The sequence below is a fragment of the Anolis sagrei genome, chromosome 1 (genome assembly GCF_037176765.1).
Source record: "Anolis sagrei isolate rAnoSag1 chromosome 1, rAnoSag1.mat, whole genome shotgun sequence".
NCBI classification, from domain to species: Eukaryota; Metazoa; Chordata; class Lepidosauria; order Squamata; family Dactyloidae; genus Anolis; species Anolis sagrei.
The window spans coordinates 225,521,133-225,544,167 of record NC_090021.1 but is presented as its reverse complement, the minus strand read 5'-3'; positions in this window follow the sequence as shown (position 1 = coordinate 225,544,167).

Genomic DNA, 23,035 nt, shown 5'->3' with positions numbered 1-23,035 from the left:
TTGTGTTTTCTTGTCAGTGTTGATGTGTAGGTTGTCTCATTTGTTTACTCTGGAACATGCAACATACAATTGTCCTTCTTTAGGAGTCCCTTTCAAATCTATGATACTATATCTGTGATGTGTGTGTGTGTGTGTGAATAATATCTATCTATCTATATCTATGGCTGGGTGTCTCTTTGTCAGGAGGGCTTTGAATACGTTTTATTACCTAGGTGAAGGGAGTTGGACTCGATGGCCTGAAGTATTTTCTGTTGGTCATGAGGGTTCTGTGTGGGAAGTTTGCCCCAATTTTGTCGTATGTGGGGTTCAGAATGCTCTTTGCTTGTAAGTGAACTATAAATCCCAGTAACTACAACTCCCAGATGTTGAGGTCTATTTTCCTCAAACTCCATCTGAATTCATATTTGGGCATATGGAATATTCATACCAAGTTTGGTTCAGATCCATCATTGTTTGAGTCCACAGTGCACTCTGGATGTGAACTACAACTCCCAAACTCAAGGTCAATGCCCACCAAACCCTTCTAGTGTTTTCTGTTGGTCATGGGTGTCCTGTATGCCATGTTTGGTTCAATTCCATCATTGGTGGAGTTCAGAATATTCTTTGATTGTAGGTTAACTATAAATCCCAGCACCTACAACTACCAAATGACAAAATCGATTTTTTGAGTGATGGTCACTCCTTGGGTTAGTAGGTGTCTTGTGGCCAAATTTGGTGGCAATTCAGTGGTTTTTGAGTTATGTTAATCCCACAAATGAACACTACATTTTTATTTATATAGATCTGTGTTAAAACTAAATAACGAAGCACTCAATTTTCCCCTGTTGCTACACAATGTAAGTTTGAATGAAGACTCTATTACAGTTCATTAATTCTTTCAGTATTTGTTGCTCACACCACTTGCTCTTTCACAGTTACAATTAATATTTGACTTTCATTATGCAAAGACCACTTGTCTGTGCTAAAATTCTATTTGCTCTGTTTCTGGGTCAGGATTCCTGGCTTGCTGTCTTCCCTGCTGGCAGCTGGAACTCAGTTTCCTCTGCTTGTTGCATTGTTATCACCGGTAAATTTCGATAAGGTAACTTGTTATTCTTCCATCTATGTAATTGATAGAGATGGAAAAAATGAAGACACCCCTACTATTTGCCTTTATAAACCATTACCAGATGCAATTTTATTTCCAATTTCCTACCAATTTTCCACTCAGCTTGCTGTTTCACTTTGGCACTTTTTTATTTATTTACTTTTAATCTGATGTAGCCTTGCCTATAACTATTTAAAATTAAAGTATAGTAAACACAGGGTGAAGAGTATTATTTCCATTGACAGTCCTGAGGACAAATATCTGTTTACAAATATCAGCAAAAGGTATCAGCACGATAATATATAAGATGGGACTCCCAGTTAACTGATTTGTAAAATTATTGCACCAACATTTATTTGTTCTTCTTCTAGTATGCTATCATGATGAATACAGTCTGGCTTTCATTTCTATCAAATGGCCTAAAAACATTGCATGGGCTTAAGATCGGATTTGTTTTATATGTCAGACATTGCTTATGACATCAAAACATGAAGCCCTCTTATCCCTTTTCACTCACATACAGGTTGTTTCCAAAAAATAGTCCCAATATACCTCTGAAAGGGTGGGACATAGAGTTTCAAAAGATGGCTGCTAGATGCCTCTCCCAGCACAAAAACAGCCCCTAGACTCAGTCATTTGAAAGATGATGGCATCACAATATAAGGCCTAAAGAGATACTCTCAATTTGTTTTTGTTTGTTTTTTTGTTTTTAAAGATTTGTTTCTGGCTCAAAATGATTAATAAAACTTGATAAGTTCACAACTCATTACACTTTGTAACTTTTCATATAATGTAACATTTTGATTTTGTGAAATATACTGCTTTGAAATTGAATCTATCAATTTAAAGCATCCTGTATATCGTCTTAAGCTTATCTTTCAGTCCAAGTATAGGGAAACACCTTAGTATATGTAAAGTGAATTTCACAAAGTTAGAATGGGTTAAGAGGAAAGAGGAAAAAGGAGGAGGGAGCAAGGAACGAGCAAGAAATGTGAGGAAGATAAGGTTGCTAAGATGTTACTAAAACATCACTAAGGTCGTACAGATCGGTGTGAGAGGTTGAGAGATGTCATGCTTACCTAAGAGATGGTAGGGGGAAGAAGAGATTAGCAAGATGCAAGGAAATTGTTTTGGGGGAAAAAGAGAAAATAAAAAGATGTTGACAGAACAAAAGAGATGCGGATGGGGAGCTCTGAGAAGGAAAATTACAGCAAGAAGGGAATAGAGAGTTTTGATTCATGTGTGTGCATGTGCATGTTTAATTCAATTGAGATTGGGGAAAATAATATCAGATCCAACCAAAAGTGTTTATTTTATGTCTTCATTACAAAAATAAAATTCAGGACGCAGCCATATAATCAATATATATATATATATATATATATATGTATATATAATGTCTCTGATTTGTATGTTATACCTCCATGTGGATGTCTAGAAATGTCAAAGGTAGGACATGTGGGAAAGGGAAGAAACACATTTTTTTCTCACTTTATATATGAATTCAATTTATGAAGAACGCTGAATGAGGTAGATAAATCAGTTGCCATCAGTACCATCAAAGAAGCAGCATGGTCTAGTGATCTTAGTTTTGAACAATGACTCTGGAGGCCAGGGTTCGAATCTGCATTCGTTTATGGAAACTAACTTAGTGAGCGTGGACAAGTCACACTCTCTCAACATTAGGGGAAGACAAAGAGAATTCTCCTCTGAACAAATCTTGTTAAGAAAACTCTACAATAGGTTTGCTTTCCGGTCACTGTAGGTTGGAAATGACCTGAAGGCACACAATAACACCACCATCATTCAAGTATCCAGTCTTTTGCATATATGCAGAAGCAGAAACTATAAACACTGATAGAATTTTATCTTTGTGAATTCCAGTGTGAACTGATGTGGTCTACCCATACTAGACAAATGTGCAAATCTGAACACACATGTGTCTGTCAGCTTTCTCACTTCATGAAGATTCTGAAACAGCTGTCACCACAAAATCATCAAAATGCACAAAACCATATATTTAGACAAAATAAGTATATTTATAAATCTTTATTGAGACAGAAGAGACACAAAGTCATGAGTATCAGGAGAGAATATTATTTTCTCTATCAAAGTCAATGTATGTTAGTTGGTTTGTTGATTTGTACCACAAAGTTTACCATATGGTTTGATGGAAACTTGGCGCACACACCCTTCATCATCCAATATAAACTAAGTGTAGGGGTTTGTTACAAAATCAACCATGTTTTATGGTAAGGGCCCTCAAAAATAAAAAAATGAAAGTAAGATAGAAGGGATTAGTCACTGGCCTATAGTAGGTATATAGCACTCAGATGCAACCACAAGAGGGGAATATAGACAGAAAGGATTAGCTACTGGAAGACAAAATGGACATGATATGACATGCAACATAGTCATGAAGGCACTACCCCATAAGGATGTAAATAATTTAATGAAGATTTATATTTTGGAAGGTGTGTGTTTGCATGCCTACATCTTACTGTGAGTCAGATAAACTGTGCCTTCCACGAATAGGCTGGATGAAGGGGAAAAAGGAAAGGAGAAAGATATGAGGAAGGAAAAAAGAGAAAAGAGAAAGAAGGGAAGATACAGAAAGGAAGAGAAAAGAAAGGCAAGAGGGAAGGTGTGTGATGTAAGCAAGAGAAAGGGGAAAGGAAGGAAGAAAAGAGAGGGACAATGTATATGAGAGAAATGGAGGAAGAAATGAAAAAGCCACAAAGAAAACACAAACCTAGGCAATGGTGGATGGGGTATGCAGAATGCCCAAAACTGTACCATTATTAGTTCTGTTTTCAGCTGCCCCCCCCCCCTTCCGTTTTCCAGGAAATTCCCAAGAAAGGGATGCCATTTTCATTCCAGTAAGGTTTGACCCATTGATGCCAATGGGGGAAATGTAGAGGCTTGTTTCTCTGTCATTTTTAGGCCTATAAGTATGAAATTTGTCTCACTAGAATGCCATATTTACAACTGCAAACTTGCCAATTTTCAGAATGTTTCACTAATATACTGATTTTGGGGAAATCTTTAAAGTTTTATCATAACATTTAAAAAAACACAAAAGGAAGTTCTTGGAATTGAAGTTCACAAGAGGGGAGGAAAATGGACGTAGTCAACTAGGCTTCTGATTGGCTGAGAAAGAAACTTGAGAAACACAGAGAGAAAAATCCTCAACTCCCATATACCTTAGGAGGGAGCACAGAGGCTGTTTCAATGCCTGTGCCACTACTGGGAAAGTCATTTCCCGATGGGGCCCTCTCTGGAAGAGAGACCTAGGGAAGCCTTTCTCACATTTTCTCTTTTTTCTTTCTTTCCCTCTTTGGAAGAAGAGGAGCAGGAGTTACCAATGGCACCTGCTCTTGCCTGATTTGTGAGGCCACCTACAAGCCACAGCCTCTGCTTCAGATAGAGTGTCACCAGCCCCATCACCCCCATTAGTCAAAAGATCTTACTGCTCATGATCGATTCTGGTCAAGGCTTTGGCTGGATCCTGCCCGATCCATTTTTCCTAAATCTCAAATCACCAAATTGAATTCTGTACACCCCTAATGTCCGGTATATACACTGGTTAAAAAAATATGTTAGAATGGGAAAGAGTAAACTTATGAATAAGCTAAATTAATAGATATCATAAATGAATTGATTTGTTCATTCACAATTTGTGTATCCAAACTGTAGGATCCAAACTACAAGATCCAGACTGCAGGAAGTACATTTTAAAGTCAATTAATGCTATTAGAATTTGATTGGTTTTTGGTGTAGGCAAATGTTATTGTTGTTGATGATGTTGTTATCATCCACAGGAATAATTAATTTTGCTCTTTCTGTGGAGGTTTCATCTCTCTGCCATCCTAAAGTGATACCTCTACGCAAGTGTATGTAGATTTATTTTATTGAACAAGACTTGGAGGAACTTTACATTTAGATCTATTCTAAACAACAAGCTTTTTCCAAAAAATCTAAAAATAATTTTTATAAGAATCAACAATACAAATATTTGGGGCGAAACTACACTGTCTTTTCAGCTCTGTTGTTGCTATCAAGTAACATATTCTATGGATACAGTACATATTCAAAGGCATTTTTGTTTTCTCCCAGGCACATTGTGGACTGTGGGAAATGTATTCATTCAACCAGACCATCTGCTCTTGGCCATAATCCAGTCATGTCCAAATATAGGACCTGAGAAGTAATCCAAGCTAATCTTTCCCTTTAAAAAAAGTGTTTGTATATTACAAAGACAGGATATTTGCAAACTGAGCAATCTTACAGCTGCTTTAAAAATGTCCTTTTGCACGAGGAATGCTAATTCCCTAGAGATTTTTCCCACCCACTCTATATAATTAGCTATTATGTTTTCCATATTTCATGGACATCTTTCACTTATTATTTATGCCAACATTTTTTAAAAAAAGAAAACAACCATTCCCTTCACTGGTCTCATGCAATCTAAGATGGAAAGACATCAAATGGTTTAAGAAAATGTCAACCTTAGAAAATCAGAATTGGAGAAAATTTTTGAGAAGAGGAATAAAGGATTAATTTCCAGATTATGAATGCAATCTAGAAGATAATCAAATGAAACCAGGAAAGATTTCATGGGCTAAAGATTTTAGGAAAAATATTGAATTAAATAATTGGGAATATTTATGGGAAAGAAGTTTTAAATTTTCAATAATGGGATCTATTAGAGAGGATGTCAATAAACCTTAGGTGTCTCTCATATATATAGGTGTTGTGTCAGAACTTTTTATGATCCTAAGGCAAACAGATTCTGGAATTTTCTGGGCTGAGAATGTGGGAGTCACTACAGTCATCCAGTGGTTTCCATTGCTGAGTGGGGAGCCGAACCCTGATCTCCAACATCATAATCCCATGCTCAAAGCACTACACCACTCTGACTCTTGACATACAGGTATCATCCTACAATTTGTTTTATTACCATAGTTACATGTCAATATGTGGGTTCTCTGTAGGACTCTATATGCCTGTGGATTTAGTGAAGACTTACTTGTGTGTTTTAAAACTCTTTTCAGGTATTCCATCTTTATTCAGATATCCTCTAGCACAGTGGTTCTCAACCTGTGGGTTTCCAGATCTTTTGGCCTACAACTCCCAGAGATCCCAGCCATTTTATCAGCTGATAGGATTTCTGGGAGTTGAAGGTCAAAACATCTGGGGACCCACAGGTTGAGAACCACTGCTCTAGCAGATGCAAGGGGAATTTTGCAATGGTCCCAGGAGGCATTTTAACCTGGGGAAAAAATATCAGAATTAGAAAAAATATTAGAATTCTAATACCAAAGGTGACCCAGAATTTGACTTCAGGTCATTTCTTTCAGTAAAAAGACCTCTCCATGACCTAAAATGGCTGGATCAGAGTAATAATTTGGAAGAAGAAAAATCATACCAGTATTTTTCTTTTGCAGAATGTTTAACATAGGTGCTCTGGGGTGGATTGGGGAACAATGTTGGCCTCAGCCCAATGCAATTGCCAAACTTGGCTTTCATGTAACTATGGACACAGGAAGGGATGTGTCTTCTCAATCTGCCTCTACTCCTAACATCCTTATAATATTGATGAAGATCACATTAGAGAACCTCCAGTAGACCTTCTCCATGAACCAGAAAATATTGTGAGCAGAAGAGATAGAGCAGGAGCACACAACTGTGGTTCTATCACCCAGTAACAATAAAGTCCCCTGTGGTGAATCCCTGAAGAAGGATTCATTTATCAGGCACTTTCTTTGGCTCACTACTGACCTTGCTTCTGAGAACTCAAAACTTTCTATGTCTTCTCATATAATCAAGCAAAGGGATCCCTATACCCTTTATATATATATCTAGATGAAGTTTGCAGGACCTTCTGAATAGTTGCAGCACACCACATTTCACAAAAATAGACACAGGCTTCTTTTTGGAAGTATCTTTGAAATGTTGATTTTTTTTAAAGGGAAGTGCATTTAGCCTTTCTAGTTCTCACCAGACTTGAATGAAAATTGTGGGCATAGTTGCTAGTTCTGAGGGAGTGAAGCTGACACATTTCAAACAGATAGGTGCAAGGTGTTTGTTCAAGTGAGTCCTGAAAATCTGGGTGTTTTCGTAAAGGAGTAACTTAATGTCAACCTAGGTAAAAGAATTTTTTATGAAAAATACTCTAAAGAGTTGGTGGGTATTGTCTAGTAGTGCAATGAAATGCCTTTAGAGTCACAAGTCTTTTAAAATGGATTCTCTTCTCCCTTTCTAACCATTTTGTTCTATATATTTTTCTCTGTGTTAAGTGAAACTGTCACAAGTTATCAGAGCAGCATTTATTATAACTATAAAAGCTCTACTTGCTTGCAAAGACTTCCAATGTATTCCATATTCCATCAAGGAGAAAGGAAGTATCCTTCTGATTCCTTGTTTCAATGACTGGACTTTACATTATATGCACTGATAGAGAAGCAGTTTTCTTTTCCCCAGCTACTCTTTTCACAAGTTGCACAAATGTTTATTTATGTTTGTTTTATTGATTGCTTAGTATGTTTTGTATTTATATTTTGATTGCTGCTGATTTTTGTATTGTATTTCTTTGTATTTTATATGTTGGATGCCACTTTGGTTCCTTATGAAAGAGAGAAAGGGGGGATATATATACAGATGATGATGATGACGACGATGATGATGATGATGACGATGATAATGATTGCAATTAGACATCACTTTTAGCAGATTTGCCAAATTCTATTTCTCCAAATCTCATTTCTATGCTATAAAATTATTTTTTCATTATTCAAATGGGTTCTGCCATCCTTTGCTTAGCTTCTCTTAATAAAACATTTCTTTTATTGTTCCTTTAAACATAGAAAGCAGCAGATGATATTTTCTTGGATTTCTTGCATATAACATTTGGATCCACAATCTATTAGGACATGGGTCACATTTGCCTTCAAAGTGTTTCATGTGCTTGCCTAGGAATACCTTTTATCACAGTTTAGCATCTCCCTTTCTCCACACAGAGCTCATGAGTCTCCCATATGCTATGTTTGCAGCTGCTTCTGCAGTCATAACTACCAAGGTGCCAAATTCCTTAAAACAGTAGAAACAATCTTGCAGGAAGAAATGAAACTCCAAATCCAATAATTTAAGAGGGAAAAATAGGAATCAGAAGCAATTAGTTAGCAAATACAAAGAAGAAAAACTTAATTCAAATTATTTTGAAGACTCTCTCTGTGGATCAAATTGGAAGAACCTCCAACTTTTACCTCTCCCACCCCAACCTTATTCCCTACCCACCCCTTTCTCTCCCCCTACTCATTCCCCCAACTTTTCCCCAATTTCCCACTTTTCTTTCAACCTAATTGTTCCCCCTCTTTTATTGAACTTGGAAATAGTAGACAATAAAGATGACAATAAAGACAATAAAGAGGAAGAGGGGCTGACCAAGGGCAAGATGGATGGATGGCATCCTTGAAGTGACTGGACTGACCTTGAAGGAGCTGGTGGTGGTGACGGCTGACAGGGAGCTCTGGCATGGGCTGGTCCATGAGGTCACGAAGAGTCGGAGATGACTGAATGAATGAACAACAACAAAGATGATTAATTAAAAAAACGGTAGAAACAATCCTTAATATTTTCTCCTTCATTCCAGATTGCTAAAAATTTCTGCAATAAAGGATGAGAAAAGGGAGATTAAGGATCTTATTACATCGTCCCATGCTCCCTATCATCTAACTCCTCCCCTAACCTCATTCCACTGGTGGAAGTGCCACCACCCGGCTTCCCCCCATTGATTTCTATGTAACGTGGGAAGCCTCCCATGTTGCCACTGTTGCGACAAAGTTCTACCAGAAGTATAGGTGTGTGGGATGGGGCCAATGGGATTAGTCTCAAAAGGAATGAGGATCTGGTGTACGATGGGCAATTTAGCCCATTTGGTGATGTCAGAAGAGGAAGAGAGAATGTGCTGGACAGCATTCTGAGTTTAATCCCAAATTGCTGTTGAATACAGCAAGCCGATTCTTTAGCTATTGTAACAAGAATTAATTTATTATTTATTTCCAAAATTTCTACCCCGCTCTTTTCAACCCCTGGGGGGGGGGGGGGGGACTCAGAGTGGCTTACACAGGCAACAATTTGATGCCACAACGTACAATACAATTATAACAGGTATAGAGCAACAATTTAAAACAGTAAACAAAACAGTAAGTTAAAAACAGTTTAAAACGTTATCATCAGCCATATAACCATATAACCAGAAATGTTATGCATGTCACTTTGTATTTCCTGAAAGCAGTTGCGTGAACCTCAGGTGCAAATACACCTCAATCCCACAAATGATTATAGTTTGTTAGAAAGAAAGTCAGACAATGCTGTCCAAAACTGAGGCTTCTGTGCCATCTGAGGTTATGCCCAATTGCCGCTCCCATAGAGAAAGGCAATTCTGTATCTTTACAGCCATCAGCCCTTCCTCTGTAGAGAGATCTCTCTGCAAGACACCTTTGCAGAACATTGAAAATGAATCCTAGGAGACTACAGGCGTTCTTGCCTTAATTGACTACTTTGGCTCAAATCCAAAAGCCCTGTCTTAGGTTGCTGTAGTATTTTATTTTCCTCTACCACTGCATTACTTAGAAATGGGGTAGCAGGCTCTGAGGACCAAAATACTCTGAAGTCTTCTGAGCTAGGTTATTTCATCCACTGGATTATTGAAAAGGTGGCAGTGGTTTCTGTGAGGAGACAGTGATTTCTACAAAATTCAGGAAGCAGGAACACAAGCAGCTTGTTGTGTTTGTGGAAGGAAAAATGAAGAAAAAAAAATAAAAATGTGCCAAGCCGACAACAGTTAGAAACTGAAATTCTTTGCTTGTGCTCAGGGCAGATACAGCATAGCTAATACTTAGCTCCCTGTGGAGAATTTCCTAGCTCTTGTGTTTACCAGGTGGAACAATCCAATTCAAATTTAAGCAGAAAGGGGAAAGGATTTTCAATGACATTCAATGTCCAAGGTCATCACAAAATGAAAAATAATTTTCAACTTGATTTCCCTTCGTTTCTCACATTGTCTCTCTGTTTGTGCAAACAAGCATGTGTGCACAGCAACATCCATGTGCTGTTCCTCAAACCTACCTTTTAATGAACTGGCTTCTTTACTTATTACCCTATATAGAGATCAAAGGGTGACAGCTGATCATAGAACCTTAGAATCATAGAGACCTCATGGGCCATCCAGTCCAACCCCCTGCCAAGAAGCAGGAAAATTGCATTCAAAGCACTCCTGACAGATGGCCATCTAGCCTCTGTTTAAAAATCTCCAAAGAAGGAGCCTCTACCACACTCTGGAGCAAAGAGTTCCACTTTTAATTAAAAAATTAATTTTTTTAAAAAAGGAAAAGCCAAAAAGGCTGCCTTTTCTCTTTAAATTAATAGCCTCTCACCATTAGGTGAGGGAAAACGGGGAGCTGAGTTTTCTGGGAAAGAAAGCACAGAACTCTAGGAAATGTTTGGGAAGGCAAGGAGCCCAATGTCAGAGCATTCAAAAGGCCCTGCACTAAATTACATTTCCCAGAATTCTGATCACCTCAGAAAGCCTCAATCAGGATAGGGAAGAGATTTGTCCCACCATAGCAGAAGCTAGCCAGAGTTCCAATAAATTGTTGAAACTGCAAAGAGGAGGACTGACTGATACTTCTAGTAAGTAAATCTCTATGCTGGACTGAGAAGAAATCCCTAAATCAGTGGTTCTCAACCTACAGGTCCCCAGGTGTTTTGGCCTACAACTCCCAGAAATCCCAGCCAGTTTACCAGCTATTAGGATTTCTGGGAGTTGAAGGCCAAAACATCTGGGGACTCACAGCTTGAGAACCACTGTCCTAAATTGATAGCCCTTGAGGGTCCCTTCCAACTCAATAGGAAAAGCATATACTTTAGAGGCTGGATGGCCATCTGGCAGGAGAGTTTTGATGGTGCCCTTCTGCCTGGAGGAAGGGGGTTGGACTAGATGGCCTGTAGGGTCCCCTCCAACTCTAGGATTCTATGAAAACGTAGAATTGGTTAATATTGGTTTCTATTGGTTAATATGAAAAACATTCAATGAAATATTTATTTATTTATAGTATTATTTATATTCTGTTCTCACCCCGCAGGTGACTCAGGACGGATTATAATACATATACATGCCAAACATTCAATGCCGTAGACATACAACATATATAGACCGACACAGAGTCAATTTAACATTCCAGCTTTCCAGTTTCATGAGGGTATGTTCTATTATGGCCACAGGGGGAGCTGCCACTTCATTGTACACTTGTGACACCAAGTGCTTGATGGAGTACTTACATTCTTACATATGCTTATTTATTTATCGTGTCATCAGCAACCATTGTATTACAATTCCAACAGAGCAAAACAAACACAGAGATTAAAAAGAAAAAGAAAAAAAAAGAAAGAAAAAAAAACCACACAGATTTTGTAAATTTGGTATTTGGTTAAATGTCCTTTGACCAGTATCTGGCCACTTGGAGTGCCTCTGGGGTTGCCGCAAGAAGGTCCTCCATCGTGCATGTGGCAGGGCTCAGGGTGCATTGCAGCAGGTGGTCAGTGGTTTGTTCTTCTCCGCACTCGCATGCCGAGGATTCCACCCTGTAGCCCCATTTCTTAAGATTGGCTCTGCATCTCGTGGTGCCAGAGCGCAATCTGTTCAGCGCCTTCCAAGTCGCCCAGTCTTCTGAGTGCCCAGGGGGGAGTCTCTCATCTGGTATCACCCATGAATTGAGGTGCTGGATTTGGGCCTGCCACTTTTGGACTCTCGCTTGCTGGGGTGTTCCAGCGAGTGTCTCTGTAGTTCTAAGAAAACTATGTCTTGATTTAAGTCGTTGACGTGCTGGCTGATACCCAAACAGGGGATGAGCTGGAGATGTCTCTGCCTTGGTCCTTTCACTATTGGCTGCTACTTCCCGGCGGATGTCAGGTGGTGCAATACCGGCTAAGCAGTGTAATTTCTCCAGTGGTGTGGGTCGCAGACACCCCGTGATAATGCGGCATGTCTCATTAAGAGCCACATCCACTGTTTTAGTGTGATGAGATGTGTTCCACACTGGGCATGCATACTCAGCAGCAGAGTAGCATAGCGCAAGGGCAGATGTCTTCACTGTGTCTGGTTGTGATCCCCAGGTTGTGCCAGTCAGCTTTCGTATGATGTTGTTTCTAGCGCCCACTTTTTGTTTGATGTTCAGGCAGTGCTTCTTGTAGGTCAGAGCACGGTCCAAAGTGACTCCCAGGTATTTGGGTGCGCTGCAATGCTCCAGTGGGATTCCTTCCCAGGTAATCCTCAGAGCTCGGGATGCTTGTCTGTTCTTAAGGTGAAAGGCGCATGTCTGTGTTTTAGATGGATTAGGGATCAGATGGTTTTCCCTGTAATAGGCAGTAAGAACACCTAGAGCTTCGGAGAGCTTCTGTTCTACCATCTCAAAGCTCCCTGCTTGAGCAGTAATGGCACGATCGTCAGCATAGATGAAACTTTCTGTCCCTTCTGGCAGTGGCTGGTCATTTGTGTAGATGTTGAACATGGATGGAGCAAGCACGCTCCCCTGAGGCAGGCCGTTCTTCTGTTTCCGCCATCTGCTTCTCTGGCCCTGGAACTCAACAAAAAAGCTCCTGTTTTGTAGCAGGTTTCCTATGAGGCGGGTGAGGTGGTAGTCCTTTGTGATATTATACATTTTTCTCAGGAGGAGGCGGTGGTTCACAGTATCATAGGCTGCTGACAAGTCTATGAAGACAGCTCCTGTGATCTGCTGCCTTTCAAAGCCATCTTCTATGTGCTGGGTCAGGTTCAGCACTTGCGATGTGCAGCTTTTGCCTTTTCTGAAGCCAGCTTGCTGTGGGATCAGACAGGGGTCTATATTTTCCATAATTCTATGCAGAATAAGTCTCTCCAGAACTTTGTAGAGGTGGCACAACAGGGAGATTGGTCTGTAGCTTTTTGGGTCATTACGGTCTTTGCCTGGCTTCAAGATGGCGATGACTCTTGCTTTCCTCCAGATTTTGGGGATCTGACAGGATGCAGTGCAGAGGGGCACATGAGAGAAGCCTCCTCGCAGGATTGCAAGACATCCGGGCGTCCCCTGGGCAACGTCTTCGTAGACGGCCGATTCTCTCAACCCAGAAGCAACCGGAGACTTACATATGCTGCTGGAAGGTTTTATGGTGTTGTAAATTAGTTAAATTAGCTTTCCCTCATAAAGCGGTACCTAAATTTCCTACTTGACAGATGCAACTGTCTTTTGGGTTGCATAGGTCGACAACAAGTTACTATTAATGGTTGGGAGCTTACTCCGACCCAGGCTGGATGTTCAAATAATGACTTCTTGGTAAGTAGTGATTTAATGCAGCTGGTTACTAAATAGCTGTGCCATAGCTGTTGTGGCTTTTAAAAAAATGTTTTTGTGAAAACTTTTAAAAATTCCCTATAATCAGTAGATGTATGAATATTTCTGAAAGTTGGGTGAAATGATCCCCTGTTATCTTGTGTCATTATATAGAAAATTCAGGGAGATATCTCTTGTAGCTTTTTTAAAAAGTTGTTTATAATTATTTTGAAAATTCCCCAAAAATCTGTGAATAAATGAAATGTTCTTAAATATGATGGGCTAACGGTGGTATATGTGTTCTACCATTGCAGCAAGTTTCACCCCAATAGCTGTAAACATGAGGGAGAAAGGAGCCCCTGGAGTTTCCCCAATAATTCTAATTTTGCGTAATTACTATAATGAAAAAGTAACAGAATTTTGTTACTCTCATTATAGTAATGAATTGTTTATTAACTACACTTTAGAAATACTTTAGAAACAAAACTCCAATGCCCCCTAATTTTGTAATGACTTTTGAAACATCTGTTTAATCCATTGCACATGTCTACTAGATAGCATTTGATGAGGAACACTGCAAGGAATAATTTAACAACATCTGCATGGCTTCACAATTCCCACCTTTGAATTAAAATTTAATTACTAGCTTTTATATTAATATTATAGCATGTATTTATTTATTAAAGGAAAAACTTTGTTTCCAGAGGTATAATTTTAATTGCGTTTGCTGTTTTCCATTAACAAGAATTGGGAAAAGTTCCTTTTCAATGGTACAACGCTCAGAATATTTCAACTGGCATTCAAGAAACTGTAGTCTTCAAAAGTAATTTTTCCAAGATGCATAATGTTTTAATTATTTTATTATATTTAGATTGATATCTTGATTTTATATCCCTTTGATGCTTTGGAGTGTAAAATATATTATAAATATGTTCGAAGAATTATCAAGAATGTCTTGCTTCTAGAAAACTAGCATGCATATGAAAATTATTCCAGCTTTTCTCTTGATGCACCAATTTTCTATGAGTTACATCCACAATAGGAGCCCTTTGTGGTGCATTGGGTTGAACCGCTGAGCTGCTGAACTTGCTGACCAAAATGTTGGTTATTTGAAACCGGAGAATAGGGTGAGCTCCTGCTGTTAGCCCCAGCTTCTGCCAACTTAGCAGTTCAAAAACATGCAAATGTGAGTAGATCAATAGGTACCACTTCTGCAGGAAGGCAATGATGCTCCAAAACTGGCTCTTTGGCTTAGAAATGGAGATGAGCACCACTCTCTAGAGTCAGACACAGCTAGACTTAATGTAAGGGAAAACATTTACCTTTACTACATCCAGAATCTAAGTCACCTCTGGCTGAGAAAGGCGGTATACAAATATGGTAAATAATAAATAACAAAATAATAATAGTTTCACTTTGTTTCAATTTATATATAAATCAGGTTTAAGCTAAAAGCTGACTATTTTGGTATATTGGTTACATTGGAAACAGAGTTTAACTAATTTAGCTTGTATTCAATTGTAAATGGAGGAAAATTTACATGAGGAAACCCTCATCTGAACTGTGACATGTTAAATTCTCAAAAGGGTTGTACAATATCCCTTTTCTCAATCAGCTATGAGCCCAAGGCTATAATGAAACTAAATGCTATATTCAGTTTGGGTAACCCTGGAAAAGAATAACCAATTTTCCTTAGTCCATATAGGTATTTCAATACCAATATTTAATGCCAATCACATATACATAATTATCTTGTATCCTGTTGGCACCCTCCAGGGAAAGAATGAGGGAAATGTTATTTTTGCTACATGCCTTGCAGGTTTAATTCAGTGGGTGGACAGCAATCCTAGTGAAACATCTTAACAGTAGTCTCATAATAAAAGATGCCCATGGGCAGGAGTTACAATAAAATAGGAAGTGTATTCTAACAATGTCTTGTTAATGCCGTGGACCTGTGTTTGAATATGTTAACAGGAATCAATGCCTGGCAATGGATATTCTTGAAAGACCAAGGAATGAAATCAATTAAAGATGCTGTCTCTTTATAAATTAGAACAGCAGCCAATTCCAGTGGCTTAAAAATGGAAAACAACAAGAATACTAATTGGAAGGAAATGATATGACTTCTAAAAGTGAAAATAAACTCCTCCCCTCCCTCCTCCTTCTTCCTAGAGGAAAAATGACAGGTAAAAATAGGATTGTTTGGATAGCGGTCTACCTAAAAAAGAAAAAAAAAACAGTATTTGGTTCCCTACTCTGAAACAAGTATCTTGTGTGACCTTTCCTGATACTCAGGCAGAAGGAGATGTGGTCTGAATTGTCTGTGTTTTTGATCTTTGAGTGAAAACAGCATTTAGTTGGAAATGAAATAAAATAAAATAAAAGAGAAGTTACAGTAGTTTACAGCGTTTTTATAATGTATGTTAAATGTTTTAATTTTGTTTTAATTTTGTTTATGTTCATTGTGGCATCGAATCGTGCCAGTATAAGCTGCCTTGAGTTGCCTTCAGGCTGAGAAGGACGGCATTGAAATGCAGTAAATAAATAAATAGTTCATGAGTTAATGCAATAGAGGGGAGCACCATTGAGGGAATGCAAGCTATGTAATTTCTGGGAAGAGAAGACGAAATGGAAATGAAGATGCCATGATGTGACTGAGATTGGACATGCATTTCAGGTTGTGCTGTATATACTTTGTAAATAAAGCAAAAGAGCCACTCTTTTCCAGAACAGATTTTTAGAGTCTGTTTGAAGTGATTTCCAATACCTCGTGCCTTTAAGGACATAGTCTTCAAAGGTTGAGAAGAGAAGATAAAGCCAGCTGATTTATGATCACCTTATCTGAATTTTCTGACATGAATGACATATTAAGGTAAAAGTTAATAATATGACAAAGAGAAAAACAATAATTCTGTATGTGACACCTCATCATTTACTCAACTCCTCATTAACTGCCTTAAGAACCGTACTGGAAGAAAAGTGTGATATAAATTAAAGAAACAAATGTATTAATTGGGCCTGTTCTTCAAATAACAGTTTTTTAGTTAAGAGAGAGATGAAATATGTCTGGAATGATCCACAGAAAAAAATACTACATGCATAGAACATATTATATGGAGGAGCAAGGATAGTACTGTCAATGACAATATTGTAGTTGATAGAAAGAGAGGAAGAGATGATAGGGTTTTGTGTTTGTGTGTGCCTGCACACATCTATACAGATATTTATCTTTTATGACAGTGGTTCCCAAACCTTGGCCCTCCAGGTGTTTGGACTTCACTTCCCAGAAGCCCCAGCCAGCTTGACCAACAGTCAGGAATTTGGGGATCCGATGTCCAAAGTCTGGAGGACCAAAATTTGGGAACTGCATTTGTATGATATTTTATAATATGAGAAAGTAAAATAGATAGTAGTAAATGGCATTAGAGAAATACAGTAAAGGATATTCAAAAGACTTTAAAAAATCTACTGATCCTGAAAGGAAATTGTGTTAGGGTAAGGCAAGCTTTCCAGAAGAGGGAATTCCATTTATGAGGTCTCATGTTACAAATGTCTATTCTGTGATTGTTAATTACCATACCTAAGATGGTCTTAAAACACAGGCAGGTTTCTATGGGAATAGACAGTTTTCGTACAGAAAATCTTCCTTCTTTGTTCATTATGTGCTGTATAGGAAATATCTAAGATCTTTTAAGGGTGACTCTGCCTGGAACATTTCTTATCATCCCCACTCACAGTGACACTTGGATGATCCACCTGCTACATTCCACCCAAACCAGACAGATTTCTCTCTTTTCAATGGCATTTTCTAACAGTTACTCCACTTCTTTTCTAATGCATTTGTGGCTTGACAGCATGACATGCATAAACCAGCTGAATCCTGATTCATTTTGACACAGTGGGGGTAGGAGGGGTTGTCTAGGGAAAATAGCCTGGAAATATCTGAACTCAAGAGGCTCTTGGCAGTCTCAAAATTGATGTGTCCTTTTCTCAGGAGTGATTTGAAAATGCTTTGCTCCTCTGGGTTACATCTTTCCTCGATCTGTAAAATGAATTATACAAGTGTCTCTGTCTCACTTCTGGCATGTGCTTGTAGTCTTCTGCAAACTCAACCGGTGGCTCTCTAAAGAGTATAGTACACTTCTTTTTATCTTCATCAGTTTTCTTTAGAAAACCTGAATTGTATAGCGCCATTGGAACAGGCAGGGGTAAAAATTCAGCCCTTCACAGGCATTTCATAGGCTTCAATAATTACTCCTTGGTAATCCCCTGCCCAGCACTTAAAGGCTACTTTGTGGGAAGTATTATCTCCCTAATACTTACAATGGTTCAGCACTTGCGATGTGCAGCTTTTGCCTTTTCTGAAGCCAGCTTGCTGTGGGATCAGACAGGGGTCTATATTTTCCATAATTCTATGCAAAATAAGTCTCTCCAGAACTTTGTAGAGGTGGCACAACAAGGAGATTGGTCTGTAGCTTTTTGTGTCATTATGGTCTTTGCCTGGCTTCAAGATGGCGATGACTCTTGCTTTCCTCCAGATTTTGGGTATCTTACAGGATGCAGTGCAGTTGTTCATCAGCTCCAGCAGCCAGTGCCTTGCTTTTGGACAAAGGTCTTGATTTGTTCCATCCATAGATCATCCAAGCCAGCTGCTTTGCCATTCTTACATTTGTTGGGAGCCGTGTCCAATTCAGTAGATGTAAAGGGTTCATGAAGGTTGTTGTTCTCAATCTCTTGTTGTCTGGCTATTGGTTTCTTTCCTACTTTGGTGGCAAGGTTGGGTTTCCCATTCTTCAAGAGTTGGTGTGCTATCTGATCTGCCTTTATGTTGGCATGGGTATTAGTTTGTGAGGGGTCACTGCTCAGCCGTCTTAGCAACCTCCACGCCTTCTGACTGCTCCTGCCCATGTCGACCTCTGTGATCAGCTTGATCCACTGTTCTTTCTTGGCTTCAGAGATGGAGGACACAATGTTCTGCGCTGCCTGAAGAGTCTGCTCACTAAATGGGTCTTCGTTGTGGAGCCTGTAATAGTTTTCCAACAAGGCAGCCTATGATACTGTGAACCACCGCCTCCTCCTGAGAAAAATGTATAATATCACTAAGGACTACCACCTCACCCGCCTCATAGGAAACCTGCTACAAAACAGGAGCTTTTTTGTTGAGTTCCAGGGCCAGAGAAGCAGATGGCGGAAACAGAAGAACGGCCTGCCTCAGGGGAGCGTGCTTGCTCCATCCATGTTCAACATCTACACAAATGACCAGCCACTGCCAGAAGGGACAGTGAGTTTCATCTATGCTGATGATTGTGCCATTACTACTCAAGCAGGGAGCTTTGAGATGGTTGAACAGAAGCTCTCCGAAGCTCTAGGTGCTCTTACTGCCTATTACAGGGAAAACCAACTGATTCCTAATCCATCTAAAACACAGACATGCACCTTTCACCTTAAGAACAGACAAGCATCCCGAGCTCTGAGGATTACCTGGGAAGGAATCCCATTGGAGCATTGCAACACACCCAAATACCTGGGAGTCACTTTGGACCGTGCTCTGACCTACAAGAAGCACTGCCTGGACATCAAACAAAAAATGGGTGCTAGAAACAACATCATACGAAAGCTGACTGGCACAACCTGGGGATCACAACCAGACACAGTGAAGACATCTGCCCTTGCGCTATGCTACTCTGCTGCTAAGTATGCATGCCCAGTGTGGAACACATCTCACCACACTAAAGCAGTAGATGTGGCTCTTAATGAGACATGCCACATTATCACAGGGTGTCTGCGCCCCACACCACTGGAGAAATTACACTGCTTAGCCGGTATTGCACCACCTGACATCCGCCGGGAAGTAGCAGCCAATAGTGAAAGGACCAAGGCAGAGACATCTCCAGCCCATCCCCTGTTTGGGTATCAGCCAGCACGTCAACGACTTAAATCAAGACATAGTTTTGTTAGATCTACAGAGACACTGCCTGGAACACCCCAGCAAGCGAGAGTCCAAAAGTGGCAGGCCCAAACCCAGCACCTCAATTCATGGGTGATACCAGATGAGAGACTCCCCTCTGGGCACTCAGAAGACTGGGCGACTTGGAAGGCGCTGAACAGACTGCGCTCTGGCACCACGAGATGAACAGACTGCGAGAAATGGGGCTACAGGGTGGAATCCTCGGCATGCGAGTGCGGAGAAGAACAAACCACTGACCACCTGCTGCAATGCACCCTGAGCCCTGCCACATGCACAATGGAGGACCTTCTTGCGGCAACACCAGAAGCACTCCAAGTGGTCAGATACTGGTCAAAGGACATTTAACCAAATACCAAATTTGCAAAATCTGTGTGTTTTTTTTCCTTTTTCTTTTTAATCTCTGTGTTTGTTTTGCTCTGTTAGAATTGTAATACAATGGTTGCTGATGACACGATAAATAAATAATACTTACAATGGTCCTCCAAAAGCAAGACATGGTGCTGTAACTCCATTAGAATTCTGGAGAAAGATTGAGGCTAGTTTGTCTGACTAATTACCTCATCACATTAGGGAGAATGTGGCAGCATGCACTGCTTCACCTACCCTTTTATGATGAAGTTCTTATCCCATGATACACTGCAACTTCTGGTGGGGCTCCATCATAAAAGGGAAGGTGAAACAGCACATGCAACCACCACAGCAACACGGGAGGCTTCCCGTGTTGCCATAGATTAGTAGGCAGAAGCCAGGTGGTTGAGGCTTCCTCCTGTGACATGGGGATACTAGTAAGTCGGGTGATGTGTGGCATGGAGCAACAGGTTCCCCTCACCCATGGATGGGCACCACCAGAATTACCACAATTCATGGCAATTCTGGCAGCCTTTGTGATGAGGTTGTTAGAGAGCGAGATAGACATAAGATATAAAAAAATACTGGCTCTCCATGAAGTGTGTTATATCCCCTGCTTCTGTTGTTTGTCTGATCAGGCTGGTGAATCTCACTCTGAAAGACAGAAGAATGGCCAGTTGCTTTAGGAAGCTGCTCTAGACATTATTTTGCTGTGGCAAAGAGAGATGCCTGATGCTTCTGAGAGGAAAGACCTGAGATAAGCATTCTCTCTAGAGATAGCCCATCCAATGTGTCCCTGTCTGCAGAGAAAGTGAGGTCCACCAATGTCTTGATCTGAGATGAGATGATCCTTTTTCAGCCTGCGGCATTGTTGATGAGATTACCATGGAAGTTATATATTCTACCTTGATGGAGGAGGCCTCTTTAGAAGGAAATGAGGAGTGCCAGGAGAATACGTCCCAGCCAGAGCCAGAAGAGTCTGGCAGTCCCGACAGAAGGAGAATCAGGTCCATTTCAGGCTGTATTTGCAGATTTGGAGGTAGAAACAATCTCTGCACTTTTTCTAAAATTTGACAGGCCAAACACTTGTGGACTTTATCATATTAGCCAAGCTTTGCCTGACGTCACTGCTGAAATGGGGGGCAGCTGGGGTTAATGCCGCATGCTACTACCTCTCTTTCTCCATCACATTGGGGAAACATCACCCTCCTGGTGAAGCCTCCATGCTGAGAGGAAAACATTGTATGACACTTTCTTTCCAAGTTGGAGGAGTGGCAGGCCAATCCATCATTCAGCTGGAGTGAAAGCTCCATAGGATGCTTCCAAAAGTAAATGTGATGAAATCATAAGACCTGAAACACCAGAAATCATAGAATCATAAAGTTGGAAGAGACATAGTGGGCCATCCAGTTCAACCCTCTGCCAAAAAGCAGGAACATTGCATTCAAAGCACCCCTGACAGCCTCTATTTAAAAGCCTCCAAAGAAGGAGCCTCCAAGACACTCCGGGGCAGAGAGTACCACTGCTGAACAGCTCCCACAGTCAGGAAGTTCTTCCTAATGTTCAGGTGGAATCTCATATTCTAGTGTTTGAAACCATTGTTCTGCATCCTAGCCTCCATTCCCTGCATCTACCCAGCTTGTAACTCTATCGAAAAAAAGAGATCTGATTAGTCTGGCATGACTTGTTTTTGATAAATCCATGTTGACTATTAGCGATAACTACATTTATTTCTAAGTGTTTGCAGACTACTTCCTTAATTATCTTTTCCAGAATCTTGCCTGGTATTGATGTCAGGCTGACCAGACAGCAATTGTTTGGGTTGTCCTTTCTTCCCTTCTTAAAAATAGGGACCACATTTGCTCTCCTCCAATCTGCTGGCACTTGTCCCGTTCTCCAAGAACTCTCAAAGATGATTGCCAGTGGTTCCGAAATGACTTCCTCTAGTTCCTTCAATATTCTTGGATGTAGTTGAACCAGTCCTGGGGACTTCAATTTGTTTAGAGTGGCCACATGCTCTCCTCCACCATAAGTAAAGTCTGCTAAGTTTATAGTGCCAGCTATATCAATAGAAATTAACTCAACCAAGGAAAACAATGAGCTTTCTGACAATTTTGTATAATCATTTTAATCATCATCATCATCATTGTCATTTTATTTTCTTACCCTCCTCTACTCGTGGCTCAATGCAAGTTACAGCATAGCTAAAAATGCATTATTATTATATAAAATATACATGTTAAAAACCATTTATACTATACACACACACACACACACACACACAGAGAGAGAGAGAGAGAGAGAGAGAGTAGCAGGTCATTCCACAGTCTTGGGGTGACCGATGAAAGGGTTCTCTTGGTGATGGTCTCCAGTCGGGTCATAAGTATGATTTCCTCTCCTGTGTCTTTGACCCTTGGCTTGAATTTAGACTAATCTTTCTGGCAAGTTATTTCTTGGTTTTGGACTTAACTTAAGACTGTTCATTTTGTTTAACTTTAGACTGCTTACAGAATGTGTCTGTTTATATGGATACTAATATTACCTTAGACTGGACTAGCTAGGACACTTGCATAATTTAAAACCTATATTCTGGCACCACAGCTGATTTTTCTGGAATACTTTGTTCACAATCCTGTCTAAAGAAGGAACACTGAGCTGCATTGGTGGTGACTGCACTGTCAGGTAGAGCAGAACAGTGACAATAATGTGTGTGAAGTATGGCTGGCTGTTCATCTCACACAGCAAGACATCCTATCCTAGCACTGGCAGGTACAGCAGGGATCTTGGTGGTTGCATTGCCTGTGCTTTCTTATTAAAATAAATCTCCAGCCACCACAATTATATTAGGGTGCATAAAATGCAAGGGATACCTCCCAAGAAATGATCCATTCTGCATTTAAGGCTCAGAGACAAATCTACAGTTAGCTCCATGTTAATTGTATTAGTTGCAGTGCAAAATGAAATACCATTAGGTAATAATAACTTTTGATTCTGGTAGACAGTTATCCTAAGCAAAATTTAAGTCAACTTTTGGCAAAACTAATATGGCTTGACACCAATAATAAATTGTGCAAATTCAAGCAACCTTCATCATTCTTATTTTCTTTTAAATGTCATCTTATTAGATGATGCATGAAGGAAAGGAGCAATAGGATAGTGCGAATTATTGTCCACTTTTAGATGATGTTCCAGCATGTCTCCTGTCTTTCAGTTAGTCCTTGACAAATATGCCTCAGATTATCTCTTGCCTGCTCTGTTAACAAA